This window comes from Crocuta crocuta, unplaced genomic scaffold (assembly GCF_008692635.1).
Source record: "Crocuta crocuta isolate KB4526 unplaced genomic scaffold, BGI_CrCroc_1.0 scaffold233, whole genome shotgun sequence".
NCBI classification, from domain to species: Eukaryota; Metazoa; Chordata; class Mammalia; order Carnivora; family Hyaenidae; genus Crocuta; species Crocuta crocuta.
The window spans coordinates 2,069,392-2,085,813 of NW_027529526.1; the positions used below are offsets into that span (position 1 = coordinate 2,069,392).

General features: G+C 39.8%; 1 protein-coding gene and 1 pseudogene across 1 annotated transcript in view; one reads left to right on the plus strand and one right to left on the minus strand.

The window, feature by feature from the left end:
• LOC144229143 (serum amyloid A protein) overlaps positions 1-16,422 on the plus strand; it is a 218,577-nt gene that overhangs the window by 6,988 nt on the left and 195,167 nt on the right. The gene's annotated exons all lie outside the window — the stretch shown is intronic.
• On the minus strand, positions 1,189-15,857 carry LOC144229136 (L-lactate dehydrogenase A-like 6A; annotated as a pseudogene).

The following is a 16,422-nucleotide window of genomic DNA, read 5'->3' on the forward strand; positions in this document are numbered from 1 at the left end:
AATATATAAAGTGAATTGTATTTAATATGAAATATACCATATAGAAATCTTTTTTTTTTTTAATATTTTTATTTATTTCTAGGAGAGAGAGAGAGAGACAGCGTGAGCAGGGGAGGGTCAGAGAGAGAGGGAGACACAGAATCCGAAACAGGCTCCAGGCTCTGAGCTGGCAGTCAGCACAGAGCCCGACGCGGGGCTCGAACCCACGAACTGCGAGATATGACCTAAGCGAAAGTCGGACATTTAACCGACTAAGCCACCCAGGCACCCCAGAAATCTAACTTTTGAAATATTTGAAATTGAAGGATTTAAGTGACTTTTTCTGTTAAAGATACCTATATGGTACCGTCCTACCAATCCTTGCCTAGATTTGTTTCCTTTCTAGGTTTGACCAAACCATAACGGTTTTCCCCAAGAAGAAAGGAACAGAGTGGCAAGTGCCAAGCTGCACACCTGAGATTTACGTTAACTGGGCAAGACGGTCTGGCCACAGTTTAGGAAGGTAGAGCGCTCCTTGCTTTTGCTGTCTTCCTGGGGAGTGATTCTTCAGCCAAATTTGTGACCACCCAGTGGGCTGTGTCTCCTGCAGAGCTCATCTAAATAGAACAGAATTTTCTCTATCAAAATGAGGTAGAAAATTCATGACATTACAAAAAGAACATTCTAATTTCAGATGTTTTTAAAATATTTAGGAAGCCAGGCAGCCTACCCTATATTTCTCCCAAGAGAAGAATGCCCATCTTGGTCTCAGTCATCACTCAAGGGTTTATACAGTTTAGATCTTTTGTAAAGGTTATCAGAATAAAAGCAAGCAAGGTCACATCAAGGTTTGATTTAGTATTAGTTTTGGAACTACTGTTTAGTTTTGTGTATACGTTCATTTTCATATTGTAGAGGAAAGTGTAACTTTTTATATTGTATAAATGAACATAGGTATCAGCCAGCCAGGACAAAAGAATCAGAATCTCTGTAAACACAGGAAACACGCATCATTCTTTTGGACCAAATGGCAAACACACCCTTGCGGGTGCAGAACTATAAATTGCAAAATACTATCCTCCAACAGGAGGAAAAGGGGATTGCCCCTTTTTCCACTTTTTGGAATTCAAGTTTATTCAGAAATTTGATATTTTTCCTATAACCGCTGTCTCTTCTCCCATAACTTCAGAATGGCAGCCTTACGTAACTTTAAAGCTTGAGCTCCTTCTGAACTTCCCAAAGGGTTTCTGCACTCTTTTTGAAATGAGACTCCTCTAGGGGTCACCTTTACCTTCGTGAGACTTGTGATACCATTCTCTCCCAGGATACGAGGAACACTAAGGAATACTTCTTTTATTTTCCATAGAGGCTCTGCAAGTAAAGGCTTGAAAGTGATTCCTTCCTTCCTTCTCTTAAAGGTCTGCAATAGGAGAAACAACAGTTGCTGGTGAATGAGTATTTAACATACTATTTGTAGGATGCGTTGTGGCTGAAAAATAGACCAGTGGCACAGAGGACAGTCTAAAACATGGTTAGACATATTTATCAGCCGTCTTTCCACACAGGCCCCAGCCTTTTGCCATGTTTGCTGGGAATCACTTCAAAAGTCCTATTACTTTATTCCCAGTCATTTAATTCCATTTTGTTTTAGCCTGTCACATTCAGACTCCCAAAGGAGTCTTACCCAGGCCTCAACTTCCCCTTCGCCAGGAGACTAACTGCGAATACTTTTGTGACAAGAAGGAAGCACTATTGTCTCTTCATTGGACATAATGAGAACTCAGAGAGCAGTTCAGATGGAGCAGGACCGACCCAGTGTTTCCCAATGTTACTGGTTTAAACATGCAAAATACCTTTTTCTGTTCTTGAAACTAGTAAATACCAAGACAAAGGTCTACAAAGATAATTTCCTATATCACCACCATCCCCCTTTCTCTGCCTCTTCAGCAGCAACAAAAAATAGACTTGAATTGTCCCTTGGGATGCCTGGCTGGCTCAGTCAGCTAAGTGTCTGACTTCAGTTCTGGTCACACTCTCATGGTTTGTGCTGACAGCCTGGAGCCTGCTTTGGATTCTCTATCCCCTACTCTCTCTGCCCTGTGCACGCATGCTCGCTCTCTCTCGCTCTCTCTCTCTCTCTCTCAAAAATAAATATTCTTTTAAAAATTGTCCCTCATAAATGTTTTTACTCCTATTTTAATGTTAAATAATTTTTCGAGCATGAACATTCTACCTTACTTATGGTGGAAACTGGATACTCTCTCCTAAGATTCTTCAAAGTGCTTTGTTAAATCAGCTACAGATAGGGCAGCACTCCAAGAAATAGATCCTTTCTTTTTAATCATCTCATAACCGCCATGGAGTTAGAAGAAATAATTGTCATTTGAAGATCCATTTTGTGGCAGTCTATCTAACAATGCCGCAAAACTGAAATGTTTCCTTCAATAATTTCTCTTAGAAATATACCAGTTGGTTAGTTAAGGTAAACAGTCATGAGAGTAAGTATACAGATAACAGTAATTAACATGAAATCAATTTTGACATGAAATCAGTTTTACCACAAAGACTATATATAAACAGTTTAAAAGAATATATTGTCAGTCAACAAGCCAGTGCCTCCTGTGTATAGGGTTAGTCTCAGTGATAAGTGAGACAGACTCAGTCCTGCACTACTTAAGAATTTAGAATCTGGTGAGGTGCCTGGGTGGCTCAGCATCCAACTTCGGCTCAGGTCATGATCTCACAGCTTGTGGGTTCAAGGCCCGCATTAGGCTCTACGGAGCTGACTACACAGAGTCCGCTTGGGATTCTCTCTCTGCCCTCCCCTGCTCATGCTTTTTTTATTTTTATTTTTTAATTTTTATTTATTTCTAGGAGAGAGAGAGAGAGACAGCATGAGCAGGGGAGGGGCAGAGAGAGAGAGAGAGACAGCATGAGCACGGGAGGGTCAGAGAGAGAGGGAGACACACTCTGAAACAGGCTCCAGGCTCTGAGCTGGCAGCACAGAGCCCGATGCAGGGCTTGAACCCACGAACCGCGAGATCATGATCTAAGCAAAAGTCGGACGCTCAACCAACTAAGCCACCCAGGCGCCCCACACGCTTTTTCAAAAATGAATAAAAACTTTACAAAGAATTTATAATCTGGTGGATATGATCACACAAAAATGAAAGAAGGGCTAATGAAAAGTATGAGAAATCTAACAATGTATATACTTAAGGGAGCTAATCTCATCCCCCTGGCAGAATTCAGGCTCACATCTTAACTTCCAAGATACTGAAAATGCAAACCTAATGTCTTACCTGGCAACTACTACTTTGTGGACATTTTCCCACCGCCCAGGCTCTTTATCAGTTCCTCTTAGTTCAGATCCTTCAGCAGGACCCACTCCACTCCACATAAGAACTAAGAAAACGACACCAAAAAATCCTTTTATTATGTGGTATTATATAACAGGATAGTTTTTAAGCCTTGGAAAAACCGTTACAACTGCCTCAATGTTTATTGAGAGAGACCGAGCACAACTGGGGGAGGAACAGAGATAGGGAGACACAATCCGAAGTAGGCTCCAAGCTATGAGCTGTCAGCACAGAGCTTGACAAGGGGCTTGAACCCATGAACTGAGATCTGACCAAAGTCTGATGTTTAACCAGCTGAGCCACCCAGGCGCCCTCTGAGTGGTTTTCAAATATCAATGTTCAACAGAATTTTCTGAATCAAAAATTCGGATGTCTAAATCCTGCCCCAAATCTGCTAAACTAAAATCTCCAGGGATAGAGCGTATAACTGTATCACCTTGGTAAAGATTCTCCAGACAAGAATGTGACAATTTTAAACTTTCAACTAGATATAAGCTTTAACTTTTATCACTTCCAGTCTTCCATAACCAAGTTTTATATTAATGGATTTCAAGGGTTCTTAGAAAAAACTAAAAAGGACTATCATCACAGCACCCCTCCTCTTCTAATTTTCTCTGTTAATATGAAGAATTCATGTTACTTGGATTACAGTACTGACCTTTCTAGAGTGCTCCAAGTTAAATATAAACTATATCATGTTACTTAGTGCTGTATTAAGAAAGTCTAATCTTGGGATGCCTTGGTGGCTCAGTTGGCTAAGCATCTGACTCAATTCCAGCTCAGGTCATGCTCTCACTGTTGAGGAGATCAAGCCCATGTCGGGCTCTGCCCAGAGAGCACAGAGCCTGCTTGGGATTCTCTCCCTCTCTCTGCCCCTCCCCCACTCTCTCACAGGTTTGTGCTGTCTCTCAAAATAAACATACATTTAAAAAAAGTCTCATAATCTTCCATTCTCACTATTTTCAAATTTGTTTTTCTGGTAGATTATTAATAAAAGTGCACCTAAATACACTACTAAAAGGGTCTAGCGTGGAATAACAGTGCTTCTTCCCCCCACTCAGGAGCTATTTTACTTTATGATGAAATATCTCCGTGATCAACATAGTCTAAATATATTTCAGAGAATGCACAGCTCAGTGGTGCTTTTAGGCTTACCAGTCAGGTCTCCGTGCTCTCCAAGGACCAACCCACGACAGCTTTCAGAATGGATGTCAAGCCTCTGCCCAATCAAGAAACGGAAATGGGCAGTTTCTAGATTACAGTCATTCCCAATAACATGGTTTTGGGGACATGCACTCAGCTTCCAGGCTACATAAGTTGGGATATCCACTGAGAAGAAAAAGTGAATGTCAGAAAATGTTCTTATCTAAAATGATACAATTTTTAGATTTATCTGATTCTGATGTTTTATGGGAGAGAAGAAAAGCATAGTTCTTTATTCCAACTCCAACTGTCCCACCCTTCCAACAGTAGCTACCCAATAGAAATATGTTAATGAAAAATTATTTTGTTGCCACTTTGCATAGTCCTTGTGCAGAAACATAGTAGGTTCACTCCATAAAAAATTTTGAGAAACATGAGTAAATGAATACTCTGATCAAGTCTTTTACCAGTTTGATGCATACTTTCAGTCTTTCTTATTTGAGAGCACATGCAAGTGAGCAAGGGGCAGAGACAGGGAGAGAGAGATGAAAAATGAAATGATCATTTCATTTTTAAAAAAGAAATTGAAAAAATAATATAAGCACTACAGGTACATAGTTTTCTCTTCTACAAAAGACATAAGATTATGTACAACAATAATTATAGTGCTGTCTTGTTGATTTGTAACATATAGAGAAAATAGCAAGTCAGTGAGGTATTGATGCTGTAATGGAGGGGGGTTTCTACATTTTGTTGGAATTAAATGTGCAAAAATGTGAAGTAGATCATGGTATGTTAACTTGTATATTGTAACCCCAAGAGTAACCACTAAAAAAAAAAAATCAAAAACAGTACTTCAAAATGAATGAAGGGAGGGGCCTGGGTGCTCAGTCAGTTACAACTCTTGATTTCAACTCAGGTCATGAACTCAGGGTCATGAGATCAAGCCCTGCATCGAGCTGCACACTAGGTGTAAAGACTGCTTAAGATTCTCTCCCCTTCTGGCCCTCCTCCACACACTCACACATGCTCTCAAAAAAAAATAAATAAAGGAATTAAAATGGTACTTCAGAAAATACTTCCTTAATGCAAAACAGTCAGTAAGGGAGAAACTGAGGAACAAAAAAAAACCCCATAAGACCTAAAGAAAGCAAATAGCAAAATGGCCAAAGCAAATCCAAACATATCAATAAAAACATTCAATGTAAATAATCTATTCAAAACACAGTTTTTTTCAAACTGGACATACCAAGATCTAATTATATTGCTCTGTAGATGAAATACACTGTAGATTTAAAGATATAAATAGCACCTGAAACAAATATTACACCATTAACTGGGATAAAAAGAAATATAAGTATATAAACAGGTTGAAAGTAAAAGGATGGAAAATTATACACCATACAAATGGGAACCTAAGTAGTTCTATTTATATCAAATTTTTTAAATTACTAAAAACAAAGAGGTATGTTTTATAAAATGAAAAAATAAATTCATCAGGAAGTTATAACAGTTCTAAACAAGGCCCCTAAAATACATGAAGCAAAACTGAAGGGAAAAGTAAAAAATTCAGTAACAATAATTGAAAACTTCCAACACCGCACTCTTAATTATGGATAGAACTATTCAGATAATCAGCAAGGATACTGAAGACCTGAACAACCAAATACTATCAACCAATGAGAACTAAGTGACACAAAACCCCGAAGAGCAGAATATACATTCTCAAGTGAAAATGGAATCTTTCCCATGACAGACCATATGCTAGGCCACAAAATAAATCCTAACAAATTTAAGAGTTGAAATGCAAAGTATATTCTCATGCCAGAACAGAAATTAGAAGTCAGCAGCATAAGGAAATCTGAAAAATTCACGAATATTTAAAACTTAACACATTCCCCTAAGTAATGAGTGTTCACAACAAAACCTTAGAAAGACTCCCTCCCACTGTTGAGCTGTACAGAGGCAGAGGGTCAGATGTGCTTAAGGTTTGCCTCCACCTATGAGCCACGGCCTAGGAAGGCTCTGCTGCTGGAGGTTAGGCGTTAATACCGCTTCACAAGGGGCGCCTGGATGGCTTAGTCAGTTAAGTGTCCGACTTTCGCTTAGGTCATGATCTCGCGGTTCGTGGGTTCGAGCCCCGCGTCGGGCTCTGTGCTGACTGCCAGCTCAGAGCCTGGAGCCTGTTTCAGTCTGTGACTCCCTCTCTCTCCGACCCTCCCCTGCTCACGCTGTCTCTCTCTCCTAGAAATAAATTTAAAAAATATATATATATTAAAAAAAATACCGCTTCACAAGAAGTGCTGAAGACCACCCTCATGACCACAGTGGCCCCGCATGTGGAATAATAAAGATGCAAAGCCTTAGAGAAGCACTAAGCCCATCTTTGTGGGTTTCATCCAAATGTGATGAGCCTATGTACGTCAAGTTGGTGGAGCTCCTTTGTGTTGAACACCAGATTAACCTAATTAAGGTTGACAACAATGAGAAACTAGGGTAATAAGTAGGCCTCTGTAAAACTGACAGTGGGAAAACCCTGGAAGGAGACTGGTTGCTATTACGTGGTAGTTAAGGACTACGGCATAGAATCTCAGGCCAAGGGTGATCTCAAGGAATACTTCAAATGCAAGAAATAAAAAATTTAGCTCTTGCTCCTCAAAAGAGAAAAAAAAAATGCCTTAGTTTAAAAGTACTTGAGACAAACGAAACAAAAACACAATATACCAAAATTTATGGGATGCAGCTTTTCATAGCTTAAGGAGAAATCAATACCCATTAACCTCCACTATAAAACAAAAAGGATTTCAAATCAGTGACCTAACCGATCTTAAAACAACAAAAAGAGCACACTAAACCCAAAGGAGAGAGACAAAAACAATGAAGAGTAGGATGGAAATAAAAATGAAATACAAAGTCAATAGAGAAAATTAATGACATCAAAAATGGGTTCTTTGAAAAGATCAAAAAATTGAAACACCTAGGCTAGCCAAGCCAGATTGACCAAGAAAAAGAGAAGGAATCAAATTACTAAAATCAGGAATGCAAGAGGGGGCCATCACTATTCACCTCAGAGAAATAAGATTATGAACAACCATAAGCCAATAAGTTAGATAATTTACATCAATAGGTAAATTCCTACAAAGGCAGAAACTCCCGAAACTTACTCAAATAGAAAATGTGGATAGACATACAACAGAAAGAGATTAAATCAAATCAGTAATCTTCCCAAAAGCAAAGCCTGAGCCCAAGTGCCTTCACTAGGGAATTCTACTAAACATTCAAACAATCCCAGGTAGGTAGACAAAGAGCTCTCTGGAAAAACATTTTCCCTCAAGAATATAAATGTGAACATCCTTAACAAAATATTACCAAACCAAATCCGGCAGCAATGAAATAGATTATACATAATGACTGAGGAGGATTTATCCCAGAATTGGTTTAAAATCCAAAAACAAACTGGCATAATACATTAATAGAATAAAGTACAAACAAACAAAAGGATCGTCTCGAGAGACACACACACACACAAAAAAAACATTTGACAAAACCCTACACCCACTCATGGTAAAAATCCTCAGCTAAGAATAGAAGGGGACATCCCTAATACAATAGAGAGGATCTATGAAAAACATACAACTAACATTACACTTAAATTGGGAGCTAAAATGACAAGGTCCACTCTCATTACTTATGCAACACTGTATTGGAGGCTCTAGCCAAGGCAATTCTCCAAGAAAGAAAGAAAAGCCATGCTGATTAGAAAGAAAAAGTAAAACTATATTCACAGACAATATGATCTTGTGAAAATCTGAATCTAAGATCTCATAACCTAATCTAAAATCTAAAAATGTGGAAGATTTGTACACTGAAAATGGTAAAACATTGCTGAAAGTAATGAGAAGGCTTAAATAAATAAATGGGAAGACATCCTATGGACATCAACAGACTTACTGTTGTCATGACGGAAATCCTACCAAAATAAGTCTACAGACTCCATATACTCTTTATCGAAATCTGTGCAGGATTGGTTGGTTGGTTGGTTGGTTGGTTGGTTGGCTGGCTGTTTGCAGAAATTAACAAGCTGGTTCTAAAATTTTTGTGGAACTGAGATACCACCTCACACCAGTCAGAGTGGCTAAAATGAACAACTCAGGAAATTATAGATGCTGGAGAAACGGGCAGCCTCTTACACTGTTGTTGGTGGGAATGCAAACTGGTACAGCAACTCCGGAAAACAGTTTGGAGGTTCCTCAAAAAATTAAAAATAGAACTTAGACATTAAAAAAAGAAAAAGAAAAAAAAATAGAACTACCCTATGACCCAGCAATGGCACTACTAGGAATTTACCCAAGGGATACAGGAGTGTTGATGCATAGGGGCACATGTACCCCAATGTTTATAGCAGCGCTTTCAACAATAGCCAAATCATGGAAAGAGCCTAAATGTCCATCAACTAATTAATGGATCAAGAAGATGTGGTTTATATATATGATGGAAAACTACTTGGCAATGAGAAAGAATGAAATCTGGCCATTTGCAGCAATGTGGATGGAACTAGAAGGTATTATGCTGAGTGAAATAATCCAAGAAGGACAGATATCATACGTTTTCACTCATGTGGATCTTGAGAGTCTTAACAGAAGACCATGGGGGAAAGGAAAAAAATAGTCACAAACAGAGAGGGAGGGAGGCAAACTGTTAAGAGACTCTTAAATACAGAGATCTGATGAGAAAATGGGTGATGGCATTGAGGAGGACACTTGTTGGGATGAGCACTGGGTATTGTATGTAAGCAATGAATCACGGAAATCTACCCCATAAACCAAGAGCACTCTTTACACACTGTATGTTAGCCACCTGACAATAAATTATATTAAATGAATGAATGAATGAAATTTATGTGGAAATGCAAAGGACTCCAGAGCCAAAACAATCTTGAAAATAACAAGGTTGGAGGAGTTAATACCTCCTGATTTCAAAACTTACCACAAAGCTAACAGTAATTGACACATCTGAATACTAGTATGGAGTGATCTTCATGATCTATTAAAGAGGAGAATGGAGAAAAGTGTACCTAGAAACAAAAAACTATAAACAATTTCTGATGGCTCCTTATCTTAAAGTGAAGACTAAAGGGAAAAGGGGACAGAGATAGAAGCTAGACTTCTTGTAGCCATGTAAATATTTTATAAGATTATGAAGCAAAATTTTAAATGCAGTTCCTCGATATCAAAATTTAAATGAATAAACTTTAGGTACTCAAGTTTTGGCCTACCCACAGACAAAAACTATTCCAAATGACTTTAAAATGCAGTAATTTTCCTAAATATCTCAGCGTAGATTTCTGAGCTCCAGACTCAATCAGCTACCTATCTGATATTTCTTCTTGACTATCTTCAAGATACTTTAAATTTAACACATCCCAAATGGAAGTCTTGATTTTTCTCCCCTAAACCCAATACCCTCTCCTACTTCCCTCATTGACTCCCACCCCTTTGAAAGCATCCCAACCCAGGTAAAGGGAGCCACCATCCAATCAGTTGCTTGAGGAAAAAATATCTTTTATTCCTCCCGGTCCCTCACTACACACAATCCTGCACAATTTACCTCCAAGATATATCTTGAATTTGTCCACTTTATTTACGCACCAGTGAGGAGTTGTACAATTTTGGAAAGTCAGGCAGTGAACTGTAGTGTTACTTTCACTTCTGCACCCTCAATAATCTGGAAAACAACTCAGATATGAAAGCCTTTAGAATGCAAACTTTAAAAGTCATTATAATTAAGCAAATTATGCAATCATACATCCTAGTGTTTAAAGAAATCTTCATGATAGTACACATTGATCACAACCGTGCAAAGCACTTAACATTAACAAAACTGGAACAGATTCCAGTTATATCACTAGATTCCAGTTTAAATATATTTTTCTACAAGTTACCAAGCCTAACCCCATCACCCCCCCTCCATAAAAATTCCTCACTCAACATTCAGTCAAAACAAAACTGACCTGGATTGGAAAACAATAATCAGTTCGGAGTGGTGACTATATTGGATAATACTGGGAATCATTCATTTTAAACATGGACACATTTTGCTGGACTAAATCAAAGCCTGATTCTCCTTTTATCTGGTGTGCACCTGCCATGATAATCACTACACTGGGGTTTACAGTGACAAGTAATCTGGGGAAAGATTTGAATAGAAAATATATTATGGAAGAAAACATTTGACATTTAAGTACACATTTCCTGTATGGCTCAATTACCACACTGTGTTTACTAAAGATTGGGCTCCCTTAGATCTTCTACAATGCCTGCAGCACTCTTCTAGTTTTGAGAAATGTCCCAAAGTTTTACTAAACTTCACTAACTGTTTCTTGTACATTTTTTAAAAACCTAACATACCTCTTGTACTTCATAGAATAAGAAATAAAGATGTATATTAGTCTGGTAAATGAGAATATTTACTTAAAGAAACAGGTGGTGTGAAAAGGCTCTTAACCAGGAGATCTCGGTTCAGACTTTTTTTCAAATAAGTATCTCATGGGTGCCACGTAAATAAAGTACAGTAGTTAAGAACTTAGGCTTTTGAGTCAAATAGAACTGGGTTCAAATCCTTACTCTTTGATTTAACTTCAGTTCACAGGTGCATCATCTGTAAAACCTCACAGCATTGTGCTAAGTATTAAATAATATGCATAAAGGGCTTAGCTCTGGCACAAGTGTCTGGCACAAAATAGACAATCAGTGCGTGATGACTGTCATGGTAGCTACCGTTACCGCTGCTCACAGGGACCCAGTCTGGTGCTGTAGGAAACCCGGAAACTAAATGAAGTAAAACTTAATGAAATCTGAACAAGATGTTATGAGTGTACAGAGTAGGGAGCAACCACCTTTATAAGAACTGAGGAGGCACGCCTGGGTGGCTCAGTCAGTTAAAGTATCCGACTTCAGCTCAGGTCATGATCTCTTGGCCCGTGAGTTCGAGCCCCACGTCAGGCTCTGTGCTGACAGCTCACAGCCTGGAGCCTGCTTCGGATTCTGTGTCTCCCTTTCTTTCCCTGCCCCTCCCCCACTCACACTCTGTCTCTGTCACTCTCAAAAATGAATGTTAAAAAAATTTTTTTAATAAAAACGAGAACTGAGGAAGTCTTCATAAAAGGAAATAAAGATCCAGTTTTCATATTTATTCATGTAGCATTCAGATATTTATAGTATTTAACTATGATATTAACCTTTGCTAGAAACAATATTTGGCATTTTCATGAAAGGGCTGCCATATTGAAGATCCACTGTCCCACCCATCAGTCTGCCTTCATCAACATCCACAAAGGCAAGCTCATCACTCGAGCCCTAAAAGAAATCAGTCAAAAGCAGGGAGGGAGTAAACTTCCTGATTAAGTGGAGAGTGAAAGAAAATTCTTATACTGGCAATCTATGTGTATCTTATGAGTTATTAGGCTCAAAGAAGATGTAGTATGTTCACTATCCCATGATATAAAAGCCCAAACTAGAAGAGATACAAGTTACAAAGAAGACTGTTTCAGTTCACAATTAGGAAAAAAAAATAGAAACTGTTTCGTTTAATAAACAGAACAGTCTCTAAAGAGAGTGAGCGCCTCTTAAGCTGAGGCTGTACAGTGATAAAGCTGAGACTCCGCAGAAGGAATTTCTCATCAAACTAGGAGCTCCTTGGGGCTCCTGGGGGGCTCAGTTGGTTAAGTGCCCCACTCTTGGTTTCAGCTCAGGTCATGACCTCACGGTTTTGCGGGTTTGAGCCCTGCATCGGGTTCTGTGCTAATGGTGCGGAGCCTGCTTGGGATTCTCTCTATCTCTCTCTCTGCTCCTCCCCTGCTCATGCTGTCTCCATCTCCCTCAAAATAAATAAACTTGAAAAAAAAATTTTTAATTAGGAACTCCTTGGGAATAGGAAGTGTTTATTCATCTGCACTCTGGTACTTAGCACCTCCCTAGCACATAAGAGCTCAGTAACAGTTTTTTAAATAAATAAGACCCTTTCCAACTCTAAAAGTTTATAGTTCTATAATCAGATAATATTACCTGCAAAAACCAATCAGTACTCTATATTTCTAGCATGCTACTTTATATGTCAGAAAGAAGGGAAGATAACATATTTGTATCTGCAAAAGAAACTTGAAGATACACAAGAAAACTAATTTAAATGGATGCTAAAACAGACATTGGGGAAAAGGGTGAATGGAAACATGCTTCTCCATGTATATCTGTTTGTATTAGTTTTATTTTTTAACCTTATCAGTTTATTGCCTCTTGAAAAATGTTTTCTATAACTACATTTTCTTTTATCTTTATACTAAAATTCTCGCTGAAAAAAAAAAGTGACTGTGTGGGCACCTGGGTGGCTCAGTCGGTTAAGTGTCCAACTTTGCCTCAGGTCATGATCTTCCAGTTTGTGAGTTTAAGCCCTGCATCGGGCTCTGTGCTGACCGTCCCCCTAAAATGCATAACCCCAATCTAATCATGAAAAAAATACCAGACAATTCCAATAGAAGGGCATTCCACAAAATACCAGCCCAGTAATCCTCAAAACTGCCAACCATCAAAAGCAAAGTCTAAGAAACTGTCATAGTCTAGTGGAGCCTAAGGTATACGATCACTAAATGTAATGTGATATCCTGGATGGGATCCTAGAATAGAAAATAGGACATTAGGTATAAACTGAGGAAATCTGGGTAACGTATGGCCTTTAGTTAACAATAATGAACTGGCATTTATACATTTGTACCATACTAAGGTATGATGTTAATAACTGGATGTGAGATAAGGATAGAACTCTGTACTATCTTCTCAACTTTTCTGTAACTCTAAAACTATTCTTTAAAAAAATAAAGTCTAAAAGCAAAGTCTATTAAAAACATTTTAACTCAGGGGCGCCTGGGTGGCTTAGTCGGTTAAGCGTCCGACTTTCGCTTAGGTCATGATCTCGCGGTTCGTGGGTTCGAGCCCCGCGTCGGGCTCTGTGCTGACAGCCAGCTCAGAGCCTGGAGCCTATTTCAGAGTCTGTATCTCCCTCTCTCTCTGACCCTCCCCTGCTCATGCTGTCTCTCTCTCTCCTAGAAATAAATAAAAACATTAAAAAAAAAACATTTTAACTCAGTCTCTCTGGACACTTTCCATGTTTATAAAAATGAAAATGGGTAGAATATCCACACTCTGCATTCATTGACCTGTGCTTTCTCCCTTTTAACACACATTTGACTTTTATTCTTTCATTCAACTACTAAGTGTCTGCTACACTAGACATGGTTCTAGACTTGGGATACAAGAATAAATGAAATAAAGATGTCTGCCCTCGTGAACATCACATTATAGTAGTGAAAGCTTATGTATTATGGTATAATTCAGTCATTTTCCAAAACATTGCTGTTTCCCTACTAGGTTTGTACGATAAATTTCTGCCAATAGAGTACTAAACAATTTGTACCGAGAATTCCTTCCTTATAAGCAAGGAGCTTTTAAGATATCGCCACCTCCTTGAATGAAGGAAGTTGCAGAATCTAGGATCGGTAGAGGGACAGATTAAAGTGAGCCTTAACCTGGGACTTTGTATGGGGATTGGGCACCACATTCTAAGATCTACAAATACTATAGCCGTCACATCATAGAATTCAAGCTCTAGGAGTTTGTGCCTATTATCTTGGGTTTTTTTAGGGCTAGGGCCCAAACACTTTCAGAAAGGCTCTTCAAAACAGATATAATACATACATCTTTTACTTCAAGGTCTTTTGTACATACAATCTGTATACTTATCTATTCATGCGACTTGAGATAGTCTGTGCTCTTTTTTCTCCCTTATAAAATAGATCTACGGGGGGCCTGGGTGGCTCAGTTGGTTAAGCGTCTGACCTCAGCTCAGGTCATGATCTCGCAATTCGTGGGTTCGAGCCCCGCATCAGGTTCTGTGCTGGCAGCTCAGAACCTGGAGCCTGTTTCGGATTCTGTGTCTCCCTCTCTGTCTGCCCCTCCCCCGCTCATGTTCTGTCTCTCTCCGTCTCAAAAATAAATAAAAACTATTAAAAATTTTTTAAATTAAAAAATGGATCTAGTAATTACTTTCAGGGTTTTATTAGACAGCACACATAAAGCATTTTTTCGTTATTATTGATGTTGACAACAAATACATTGGCTTTCACGTATGTGCAACTCTTCATTAGCAAGAAGGGCACTGCTGTTAAAGGCATCATAGCTGCTAGGACAAATTGAACCATTGGGAATTCATATGATTGCTAGCAGCAGCCAGTGACAGCAGCTGATGTTTTTAGTGCCTTTCAGATACTTATGTCATCTAGGTCAAATCCAGGGCCACGATTAAAGGCTACAGGAAGGTAGCTTAAGGAAATTTTACAGATGTTCCATTAAGAAGAGCAAAGCATAGCTCCAAGAGTTTATTATGATTTACTAAAACATTATGGGTTCAGAGCAGAGTAGTGTTCTTAGGGGTCAGAATCCTTTTAATCATGTGTCTAGTCATTTAACTGGAAGCTAAGTTTATCTGCTGCATCAATACTAAAACTAAACAGTAAAACTAACCTAACAGGGATGAGGAAGAAGGGAAATAAAGATAGAGAAGAGGAAATAAGAGAGAGGCTTTTAAAGGAAAGAGACTATTATATTGGTGGTAGTAGGGCACCTACCACAACTGACGGATTGCACACCTTTTTCTACCACCTATTTCTTTGTTGCATGTGTGTGAGCTGTTTCCTAGTCAAGCAAAGGGGTACTTCATCCTGCCATCACATGGGTGAAAGGGTAATGTCAACATTCTAACACAGAGGATACCATCATAAAAACTAGAAAAAGCAGGGGCACCTGGGTGGCTCACTTGGTTAAGCGTGGGACTCTTAATTTCCACTCAGGTCATAATCTCACGATGGTGAGGTCGAGCCCCATATCACTGGGCTTCCTCCATGCTGGGGGTGGAGCCTGCTTTAGATTCTCTCTCTCCCTCTTTCCCTCTCCCACATGTGTGCTCTCTCAAAAACAAAACAAACAAACAAAAAACCACCCCAAAACCTAGAGAAAGCAACCCCCTCTGGGTGGAACAGTTAGAAAGGCCCACCAGTGCCTCTGGGCTAAGCCAGCAGGGACTGGATAAGGCCCCTACTTGCCCCATTTTTAACTGGACACAACCTGCACAACTATATGCAGCAGCCTTACATCCAAAGAAGGGAAACCTGGTTAACCCTATGGCACAGAGCACATACCTTACTTTGATAAGATGCTGACTCCACAGGCTGTACCAACCAATCCACTTCCTAGAATGAAGATCTTACTGTTGATGAACGGCCTCCTCTGAAGTGAAATTCTTAAGAAGTTCACACTTGACAGCCGCCATCTTGGAAACCTAAAAGAGTGAGGGAAAACTGCCAAAGCCACTTCCAAATTTGGAATAGGTCTGCAGCGAGAGCGGGCATATAGAGAACCCCTGGGTCCCACTGGGGAAGGAGGTGCTGCAGACCCAACAGGGAATAACAAAACTGACTGGCAAAGCAGCTGGGTAGTTTCTGGCCAGCAGCCCAGCATCCAGAGGTAAACCAAGGGGAGGAAGAGGAGGGTGAACAGTTAAGAGGGATTAAGAATTAGGGAAGACAAAGGAGCTGCTCCACCAACGGTGACAGGGCAGTCACACCGCTCTTCCTCCCCTCACCACCCTCGTTTTCCCCCTCACCCAGCCCTTGGCTCCAGGACCCAGCCCAGACTCCGTAATTCCAGGGCGGAGGACTGCCAAGCACACGGTACTTCGGGCCCCACTCACACAGGTGAAGGGCCAGCCACCGCTGACTGGGAGGCGCGCAGGTTGCAGGGGACATAGAAGAAATTCGCTCCCTCGGCCTCATGGGCAGGACTCCAAAGCCCAGCTCGTGGCCGCCCCCTCAAGAGGCAGATGAAGAGAATGGAGG